The sequence below is a fragment of the Leucopleurus acutus genome, assembly GCF_964270905.1.
Source record: "Leucopleurus acutus genome assembly, chromosome: 12".
In the NCBI taxonomy this organism is placed as follows: Eukaryota; Metazoa; Chordata; class Mammalia; order Artiodactyla; family Delphinidae; genus Leucopleurus; species Leucopleurus acutus.
In genome coordinates, this window is record NC_139154.1 from 42,207,286 (window position 1) to 42,218,629 (window position 11,344).

Consider the following 11,344-nt stretch of genomic DNA (forward strand, 5'->3'; position numbering starts at 1 on the left):
TATTTGTATGAGACATGACTTTTACCTTTTTAAGAAAATATATCGTTTCACTCTTTGGAGAGTACTCTTCCTTTTAGGGAACAGAAATGACTTCCCCTTTGCCATTCTTAGCTGAAAACCACAGTGACTTCAGTGTAAAGTTTATTGCATTGGCATGGCTTCAATGAACACTGCCTGAAATTATATATTGATTTGTTGATTATTTATCTCCCCCACTAAAGTATAAATTCTAGAAGAGCAGAGACTCTGTTTATTTCTGCAACACTGAAGGAATTGTCTGTGGACAATTAGCCTGGTTTGGATAATACTCTCAAACTATCTAGGAGGCCGTAGTTAAGCCAAGCTACACTGGAGAATGGAATGGGGTGGTAGTTTAGCTCAGAATGAATTATGATGTTTCTCCACTTGGTAGGGAGACGACTAATAATGCCCACACACACACCAAAAAAAAAGGAAAATTCCATAGCCTTTACTGTGTTCTATGCATGGACCCCATCACTTTATTTTGAATCATTTCATCCTTAAAACAACTCTATAAGGCAGCCACTTTTACATAATTTAACTCCACAGAGAAGTTAAATTACATGTCCAAAGTTAGAAGGCCAGTATGTGTCAGAACTTAGATTAAAACCTACCACACCGGTGGTTTCCAATCTTGTGGCACACTAGAATCACCTAAGGATCTTTAGAAACCACTGCTACCTAGCTACTACCCCCAGACATTATGATTTAATTGTTATGGGGTCAGACCTGGCCATTCAAACTCTCCAGGTGATTTTTTTTTTCCACTGAAGAATTTACTGGGGCTCATTGACCTGTGAATATAAGTCTGAGCTTACAGAGCAATGTGGGGTTTCCTAGCTCACTGAGCGTGTGCTTTCCTACACAGTCATCAGGATGTACAGGACTGGGGGTGATGACCAACACTGGACAGATGTGGACCCCCTTGCCCAGGTGCAGTTGCCTCTCCCTGCTGTCTCTGCCCAACCAGCTATCCCTGGGGCAGAAGACAGCTCTGTGTGCCTCCAGTCATTCTGGAGGCTAACTCTGGGTCTGTCCAGGTATGTCTGTGTGTCCTCTGGGACCTGCCAATTGGTAATAACATCTTCCCTGTTCATACCTTGTTTGCAGTCACCAGCCCTACCTTGGGGTAGCACAAGAATGGACTTGCCTTTCAGAGTGAAGATGACAGAACCAGCTAAAAGTTCTGTTTTTAAATTTTTTTTAAATTGAGGTATAGTTGTTTCACAATGTTGTGTTAGTTTCTACTGTACAGTGAAGTGAATCAGCTATATATATACATATATCCCCTCTTTTTTGGATTTCCTTCCCATTTAGGTCACCACAAAAGCTCTCCTGGGGATTCTAATGACCAGCATTATGTTATTCTGTCTTGATATAAAATGTGGCAGACAAAAATAAATACAATACAATCAAACAAAAATAATAAGATAGAATAGAAAGATAAGATGGGGGAGAGTTACCTGTTTTATCTAGATGAGCCAAAATCAATCCATATTCCAAATTAAGTATATTTAACATGGCATAGCATCAGCTCTTAAGGTCTGCTTTCCCTGTGCTAGGACTCTGTGTAATGGACCATGAGATGGTAGCTAAGTGCCCATCACCAGAGAACATACATACTGTTGATTAAGGGGGAAAAATATGATTATGGAAGTTTTGTCTGAATAATTTTTATCTAATATGCACACCATTTTGGAGGAGAAAATAATTTTAAGGTATTATTAGCAGCTTATCTTTTTCTTTTGGTTATTTCTGGGAGAAAACCATATAGAAACATCCACAATATAAGAAATTAGGGCAAATTTGGAGCTCTTCAAATAGCAAAGTTTAACCTACTTTTCTCTTTTAAATAATGGCTTCAGCTTATTCACATGCCTTTAGCACATTTTTTTTTGGAGTTTTGCAATTTATTGAAACCATACATACATTGTTTGGCTGTAGAATTCTAAAATCATATTTTTTTCCCAAAACGTTTTTATCCCATATCACAGAGTAATGATTTATAGCAAAGGAATACACAAGTCACTCAATTTGCTTCTCAGTGTGTTACACAGAATTATTTGCTCATTTGGTAAACATCACCTCATCTACTTCTTCACCTTCTTCATCGTAATCATCATCTTCAATAGCTTCTCCAGTAAAGTATAACACTGATTTTAGGATTACATGCTCACGTAAAAAGTGACCAGTTTCAAAGTCCGCAGCAAGGATAGCTTCAGCAGCAGCATCCAGGTCTCCACTCTCAGGAACTTCAGGAGGAGCAAAAAAATTAAAGAGTCATTAGAAACTGTGTTGGTCACAGTACGAACGGTTCCACGTCCCTTGTGTTTCTGCTGCTTCTTAATGGTTTTCAAAGTGACATTCTTCCCTTTTTTCCTATCTGTCTGGCACCCTATACAACCCATCATTTCTGGTCCATCAAAAGAAAAAGGATGAGAATCCTCTGGTTCTGACCTCATCCTATATGTCTTTGTCAACGCTTCATTTGTGAATTACTCATTGGGTTCAAAGTGAAATTCTAAGACAAAACTCATAGGCTGACCAGCATCTGAGAACTTCACTTTAATATCTTTCAAGTGCTTCAGAATAGGTTCATCATGTTCCTGAACCATATCGCTGAGCGATTCTTAAAAACGGTCAACCAAAAATCAGGAATTCCCTTGGGGTCTTCTTTTTCTTTATCCTTTTTCTCATCTTCAATCTTGGCCTTTTCTTTTAGCTTCTCTGAAATTTCATCTTCCTCATCTGGTTTCCATTCACGTTCTTCTTCTTTAGGTTCATAAATGGCATTAATGATCTCAAATCTCTTATCAAAAAGAGGCTGATAGAGAACAGCATACTTTTTTTTTTTAACATCTTTATTGGAGTATAATTGCTTTACAATGGTGTGTTAGTTTCTGCTGTATAACAAAGTGAATCAGCTATACATTTACATATATCCCCATATCTCCTCCCTCTTGCGTCTCCCTCCCACCCTCCCTATCCCACCCCTCTAGGGCTTCACAAAGCACTGAGCTGATCTCCCTGTGCTATGCGGCTGCTTCTCACTAGCTAGCTATTTTACATTTGACAGTGTATATATGTCCGTGAGAACAGCATACTTTCTTTCAAGATCATGAACTTCCTCATAGAACTTTGCTTCTATCTGTGCCCATTTAACTTGAAGTTTTTTGAGAGCATTCACACGTCTTTTAACTACCCTAGGCAAACTTTCAATGTATCCTGTTGGTGTTTCTACCAGACCATCAGGTCTTTCTTGAAGGGCTGCAAGAATCTGAGGATTTTGCATCATCTGAACAGTCAGCTGATGCGCTTTGATTTTTGTTTCTTCACCAGTTTCTTCTGCTTCTTCAACATCATCCAAATCTTGACCAAGTTCAGACTGTGCTTTGTTGTCGATGTCTGCCATGTTGTATGAACGCCAAAAATCTCGTCCCTCTTGCGTGGTACCGGGAAGGGTGAGGGCGGCGGGGTGGGGGGGCCAGCCATCTGGTCCCGGCTCTCAGCATCCTGACGGCGAGCGCTCCTTAGTCCCCGACTCTGTCACGGCCTGATTCCTGCAGCTCTCCGGTCCCCGGTAACCATTTTCTCTCCCCGCCCATTTTTTCCCCCTCAGAACAACAGTTCTTTCCTCTGACGTGACTTTAGCACATCTTGATTGATATACCATGTGACGGGGATACGAGAATGAACAAGACAAACAATGTGCCTTCCCCCGTAGTTTTTTACAGTCTGGAGGGGAAAGGATAGAAGATAGTCGTCCATCATGGTCACTATGGTAGACACGCTATCTCCTATCACAGGGTAATAAAGGGTGTTATGGGAGGACGGAACAAGAATACCTAACCTATCAGGATAGGTTTCCCAGGGGAAGTGATACCTAAGCTGATAGTAGAAGGAAACTAGGCTGGGGACAGAGAAAGCCTGAACCAAGTCAGAGGCAATACTATGGAAAAAGTGTAGTGGAGAGAGAGGGAGGACAGAGTAGGGGATGTTTGTGCAGCAGAAATGGTGTCTGCCCTGCCAGGGGCTACATTACCTAGCATCCGTTTTCCAGCATCCCTTCAGTCAAGGTGGCTGACTGAATAGTTATTACCAACGGAATATGAGCAGAAATGACGTGAGTCAAGCAGGACCAGGGCTTTTAAGGAGGGTGGGATAGTTCCCCCCATAATATCTTTGCTATCCTTTTCCCTCTTTCTCCGCTGGCTGAATTCAGAGAACTCTGAGGCCCTGGGGCACGGCAGAGTCACCAGATAGAGCCTGCGCACTTGAATCGCCAAATAAGGGGAAGCCACGAGATGACACTGGATGGTAACACAAATAAGAAGTAAATGTTAATGGGATAAATCAATACTGTTTGGGGGTTTGTTTTTTATAGCAGCTAGCATATCCCAATCTGAAAGAAATTTAGTACAATTAGAGAAATGTGGGGTTGGGAGAGGAATGGGAAGAGAAGGGTAAGAGCTTGGGTCAGACAGGAAAGTTTGAACCAGATCAAGAAGACCTGAAAAGTGTAGGGGAAAGTTGGGAAAGGTTTTGGCATGGACCCAAAAGCCAACTGGGTACACTGTCTAACTCACCTTTCTGGATTATCTGATTCTAAAGTCTCTGTGCTTTTCTTTGTCTTTGGAGCTATTTAAAACTCATAAATTATAGGTAACTGTTAGTTATTTTTATTCAGTAGATATGATTGACAGAGTTGATGACAGAAGGGTTGAGACTGGGAAACAGAAAGAGGAGTCAAAAATGGCTTCTAGAGTTCTGGCTTGAGCAACTGATTAGGTGCATACTAGCTGGGGTCTGGGAGTGGAAGACAAGATGTAACTAGGGAATGGGCATGTTGAATTTGTTATGGTTAAAGGCTCTCCAAGAGTCTTGTCAACATAGCAACAGGATAAGTGGGCTTAAAGCTCAAGAGTGAGATCTGAGCTGGTGATACTTATGGGAGAGCCATTTTGTAAATGTCACAATTGGGAGAAGGTAAAATGAGAAAAGAAAAGGGTCTGTCACAGAACCCTGAAAAACACCAACATTTATGAGATGGACAGTGACAGAGAGAACTTCAGAGGAGAATGAGGTGGAGCTGCTAGAGAATACACAGAAAACAAGAGGAGGTGGTTAATTGGAAGCCAGGAAAGAATTTCTAGCACTAAGAACAATCAACGTATAAAATGCTGTAAGAGGTGAGATGGAGGCTGAAAATGCTCGTTGAAATGAACAAGATCTTGGATATCTAGTTAAGAGCAATTTTAGTGGAGAGGTAAGGACTGAAGCCAAGCTGCAGTTGACTGAAGAGTAAGTAGTTAGTGGAGACAACGAGGAGAGACCACATTCTCAGGACGTTTTGTCAAGGAAGGGGGTAAAGGATGAGAGCTGGAGGGAATTCGAGTCCAGAAAGTTTGTTTTATTTTTCTTTTCCTTTAACATGATGGAAACTTGACTATAGTATATGCTGATGCGAAGGTGCCAGTAGAGAGGGAGAGTTTACAGACAGAAAAGAGAGAGAATACTTTCGAAAGAGTTTAAAGGAAACCTACATCAATGGGAAGACATCCTTGTTAGTGGATTAGAAAACGATATTGTTGAAATGGAAATACTCCCCAAATTGATGTACAGATTCAGTGCCATTCCAATCTAAATCTCACCTGTGTTTTTCTAGAGAACTTGGCAGGCTAATTCTAAAATGTGTATAGAAATGCAAAGGGGGAGGGGTAATTGGGAGATTGGGATTGACATATACATACTACTCTATATAAAATAGATTACCAATAAGGACCTACTCTATAGCACAGGGAACTCTACTCAGTGTTCAATAATGGCCTATATGGGAAAGGAATCTAAAAAAGAGTGGATATAGGTATATGTATAACTGATTCACCTTGCTGTACACCTGAAACTAACACAATATTGTAAATCAACTATACTCCAATAAAAATTATTTTTAAAAAAAAGAAAGAATAAAAATGCAAGGGACTCAGAATAGCCAAAACATTCTTGCAAAAGAGCAGGGTTAGTGGAGTTCCAGTTTTCACATTTTACTACAAAGCTATATAGTCAGAAGGGTGTAGCACTGGTATAAGGCTAGACACGTGGATCAATAGAATAGAATTGCAAGTTCAGAAGTAAACCTTTATATTTATGGTCAACTGATCTTTGATAAAGAAGCCAAGATATTTTATTTATTTATTTTTTTGGCCGCGCCGTGCAGCTTGTGGGGACCCCGACCAGGGATTGAACCTGCACCCTCAGCAGTGAAAGCAAAGAGCAGAGTCCTAACCACTGGACCTCCAGGGAACTCCCAAGAAGCCAAGATATTTCAATGGGTTAAAAGAGTTTTTTGACCAAGTAGTACAGGAACAACTGGACATCTACATGCAAAACTATCAATTTGGACTTCTGCCTCATACCATACACAGAAATGAAATCAAAATTGATAAACTCTGGAGTCTTTTAAAGAGAAAACTGGCAAATTAGAAGACTGCAATGATAAATTGAACCAGTACCCAGCACAAAAGAGAGAAAAAATAAGCATTGATGACATGGAAGGCAGATTAACAAGATATAGGAGCAGATTCCAATTCCTATAAAATGGACTATAAAACAGAGATGATAATAATACTTTTCTGGTGGGTACTGTGAGGATTTCATGAGTTTATTCACATGAAGGCTTTCAACAGGGCCTAGTGTCAGCATTCAATAAATATTAGCTATAATTGATTTGAAATTTATTTGTGTAAGTAGTATGAGGTAGAAAGCTAATGATATTTTTAATATAGACTGTTTAAATTATATTAGCGCCTGGAAAAAGATTTCTTACATCTGTTCTAAACTTCCCGGCAGATTTTTTTTCCTTGTTTTAATATTTCCCTGCAGATTTTTATAATCCCATTTCTACCTCCTCCCTACTCCCACCCCAACTAATATTATTTCATTACATGTTATTTTTTTAACATCTTTATTGGAGTATAATTGCTTTACAATGTTGTGTTAGTTTCTGCTGTATAACAAAATGAATCAGCTGTATGCATACATATATCCCCACATCCCTTGCCTCTTGCATCTCCCTCCCACCCTCCATATCCCACCCCTCTAGGTGGTCACAAAGCACGGAGCTGATCTCCCTGTGCTATACAGCTGCTTCCCACTAGCTATCTATTTTACATTTGGTGGTGTATATGTGACAATGTTACTCTCTCGCTTCGTCCAAGCTTACCCTTCTACCTCCCCATGTCCTCAAGTCCATTCTCTATGTCTGTGTCTTTATTCCTGTCCTGCCACTAGGTTCATCAGAACCATTTGTCTTTTTTAAGATTCCACATATATGTGTTAGCATACGGTGTTTGTTTTTCTCTTTCTGACTTACTTCACTCTGTATGACAGATTCTAGGTCCATCCACCTCACTACAAATAACTCAATTTCATTTCTTTTTAGGGCTGAGTAATATTCCATTGTGTATATATGCCACATCTTCTTTATCCATTCATCTTTCGATAGACACTTAGGTTGCTTCCATATCCTGACTATTATAAATAGTGCTGCAGTGAACATTGTGGTACATGTCTGTTTTTGAATTATGGTTTGCTCAGAATATATGCCCAGTAGTGGGATTGCTGGGTCATATGGTAGTTCTATTTTTAGTATTTTAAGGGACCTCCATACTGTTCTCCATAGTGGCTGTATCAATTTACATTCCCATGAACAGTGCAGGAGGGTTCCCCTTTCTCCACACCAACTCCAGCATTTACTGTTTATAGATATTTTGATGATGGCCATTCTGACTGGTGTGAAGTGATACCTCATTGTAGTTTTGATTTGCATTTCTCTAATGATTAGTGATGTTGAGCATCCTTTCATGTGTTTGTTGGCCATCTGTATATCTTCTTTGGAGAAATGTCTTTTTAGGTCTTCTGACCATTTTTCGATTGGGTTGTTTGTTTTTTTGATGTTGAGCTGCATGAGCTGCTTGTGTATTTTGGAGATTAATCCTTTGTCAGTTGCTTCGTTTGCAAAAATTTTCTCCCATTCTGAGGGTTGTCTTTTTGTCTTGTTTATGGCTTCTTTTGCTGTGCAAAAGCTTTTAAGTTTCATTAGGTCCCATTTGTTTATTTTTGTTTTTATTTCCATTTCTCTAGGAGGTGGGTCAAAAAGGATCTTTCTGTGATTTATGTCATAGAGTGTTCTGCCTATGTTTTCCTCTGAGAGTTTTATAGTGTCTGGCCTTACATTTAGGTCTCTAATCTATTTTGAGTTTATTTTTGTGTATGGTGTTAGGAAGTGTTCTAATTTCATTCTTCTACATGTAGCTGTCCAGTTTCCCCAGAACCACTTATTGAAGAGGCTGTCTTTTCTCCATTGTATATTCTTGCCTCCTTTATCAAAGATAAGGTGACCATATGTGTGTGGGTTTACTTCTGAGCTTTCTCTCCTGTTCCATTGATCTGTATTTCCGTTTTTGTGCCAGTACCATACTATCTTGATTACTGTAGCTTTGTAGTATAGTCTGAAGTCAGGGAGCCTGACTCGAGATTGCTTTGGCTATTCCGGGTCTTCTGTGTTTCCATACAAATTGTGAAATGTATTGTTCTAGTTCTGTGAAAAATGCCATTGGTAGTTTGATAGGGATTGCATTGAATCTGTAGATTGCTTTGGGTAGTATAGTCATTTTCACAATATTGATTCTTCCAATCCAAGAACATGGTATATCTCTCCATCTGTTTGTATCATCTTTAATTTTTTTCATCAGTGTCTTAGTTTTCTGCATATAGATCTTTTGTCTCCTTAGGTAGGTTTATTCCTGGGTATTTTATTCCTTTTGTTGCAATGGTAAATGGGAGTGTTTCCTTAATTTCTCTTTCAGATTTTTCGTCCTTAATGTATAGGAATGCAAAGATTTCTGTGCATTAATTTTGTATCCTGCTACTTTACCAAATTCACTGATTAGCTTTAGTAGTTTTCTGGTAGCATCTTTAGGATTCTCTGTGTATAGTATCACATCATCTGCAAACAGTGACAGTTTTATTTCTTCTTTTCCAATTTGGGTTCCTTTTATTTCTTTTTCTTCTCTGATTGCTGTGGCTTAAACTTCCAAAACTATGTTGAATAATAGTGGTGAGAGTGGGCAACCTTGTCTTGTTCCTGATCTTAGAGGAAATGGTTTCAGTTTTTCAGCATTGAGAACGATGTTGGCTGTGGGTTTGTCATATATGGCCTTTATTATGTTGAGGTAGGTTCTATGCCCACTTACTGGAGAGTTTTTATCATAAATGGGTGTTGAATATTGTTGAAAGCTTTTTCTGCATCTATTGAGATTATCATATGATTTTTATCCTTCAATTTGTTAATATGGTGTATCACATTGATTGGGTTGCATACATCAAAGAATCCTTGCATTCCTGGGATAAACCCCACTTGATCATGGTGTATGATCCTTTTAATGTGCTGTTAGAGTCTGTTTGCTAGTATTTTGTTGAGGATTTTTGCATCTATGTTCATCAGTGATATTGGCCTGTAGTTTTCTTTTTTTGTGACATCTTCATCTGGTTTTGGTATCAGGGTGATGGTGGCCTCGTAGAATGATTTTGGGAGTGTTCCTCCCTCTGCTATATTTTGGAAGAGTATGAGAAGGATAGGTGTTAGCTCTTCTCTAAATGTTTGATAGAATTCGCCTGTGAAACCATCTGGTCCTGGGCTTTTTGTTTGTCAGAAGATTTTTAATCACAGTTGTGATTGGTCTGTTTATATTTTCTGTTTCTTCCTGGTTCAGTCTTGAAGGTTGTGCTTTTCTAAGAATTTGTCCATGTCTTCCAGGTTGTCCATTTTATTGGCATATAGTTGTTTGTAGTGGTCTTTTATAATCCTTTGGGTTTCTGCAGTGTCAGTCATTACTTCTCCTTTTTCATTTCTACTTCTGTTGACTTGAGTCTTCTCCCTTTTTTTCTTGATAGGTCTGGCTAATGGTTTATCAATTTTGTTTATCTTCTCCGAGAGCCAGCTTTTAGTTTTATTGATCTTTGCTATTGTTTCCTTCATTTCTTTTTCATTGATTTCTGATCTGATCTTTATGATTTCTTTCCTTCTGCTAACTTTAGGGTATTTTCTTCTTTCTCTAATTGCTTTAGGTATAAGGTTAGGTTGTTTATTTGAGATTTTTCTTGTTTCTTGAGGTAGGATTGTATTGCTATAAACTTCCCTCTTAGAACTGCTTTTAACTTTTGCTTGTCTGTAAAGGTTTTAATTTCTCCCTCGAATCTGAATGAGATCCTTTCTGGGTAGAGTAATCTTGGTTGTAGGTGTTTCCCTTTCATCCCTTTAAATATGTCCTGCCACTCCCTTCTGGCTTGCAGAGTTTCTGCTGAAAGATCAGCTGTTAACTTTATGGAGATTCCCTTGTATGTTTTTTGTTGCTTTTCCCTTGCTGCTTTTAATATTTTTTGTTTGTATTTAATTTTTGATAGTTTGATTAATATGTGTCTTGGCATGTATCTCCTTGGATTTATCCTGTATGGGACTCTCTGTGCTTCCTGGACTTGACTGACTATTTCCTTTCCCATGTTAGGGAAGTTTTCAACTATAATCTCTTCAAATATTTTCTCAGACCCTTTCTTTTTCTCTTCTTCTTCTGGGACCCCTATAATTCGAATGTTGGTACGTTTAATGTTGTCCCAGAGGTCTCTGAGACTGTCCTAAATTCTTTTATTTTTTGGCGGTACACGGGCCTCTCATTGCTGTGGCCTCTCCCATTGCAGAGCACAGGCTCCAGACGTGCAGGCCCAGCGGCCATGGCTCACAGGCCCAGCCGCTCTGCAGCATGTGGGATCCTCCCGGACCGGGGCACAAACCCACGTCCCCTGCATCAGCAGGCGGACTCTCAACCACTGCACCACCAGGGAAGCCCTGTCCTCAATTCTTTTCATTCTTTTTTCTTTATTCTGCTCTGCAGTAGTTATTTCCACTATTTTATCTTTCAGGTCACTTATCCGTTCTTCTGCCTCAGTTATTCTGCTATTGATTCCTTCTAGAGAATTTTTAATTTCATTTATTGTGTTGTTCATCATTGTTTTTTGTTCTTTAGTTCTTCTAGGTCCTTGTTAAACGTTTCTTGTATTTTCTCCATTCTATTTCCAAGATTTGGGATCATCTTTACTATCATTACTCTGAATTCTTTTTCAGGTAGACTGCCTATTTCCTCTTCATTTGTTTGGTCTGGTGGATTTTTACCTTGCTCCTTCATCTGTTGCATATTTCTCTGTCTTCTCATTTTGTTTAACTTACTGTGTTTGGGGTCTCCTTTTCTCAGGCTGCAGGTTCATCGTTCCC

At 39.2% G+C, this 11,344-nt stretch overlaps 1 pseudogene across 1 annotated transcript; it reads right to left on the minus strand.

Annotated features, from left to right (window-relative positions):
- Positions 1 to 2,088: 2,088 nt before the first annotated feature.
- Positions 2,089 to 3,433, minus strand: LOC309969843 (nucleosome assembly protein 1-like 1; annotated as a pseudogene). Its single transcript has 2 exons — positions 3,125 to 3,433; positions 2,089 to 2,863 (listed from the first exon to the last, which is right to left on the minus strand). The product of its transcript is annotated as a nucleosome assembly protein 1-like 1 (transcript).
- Positions 3,434 to 11,344: the final 7,911 nt, after the last annotated feature.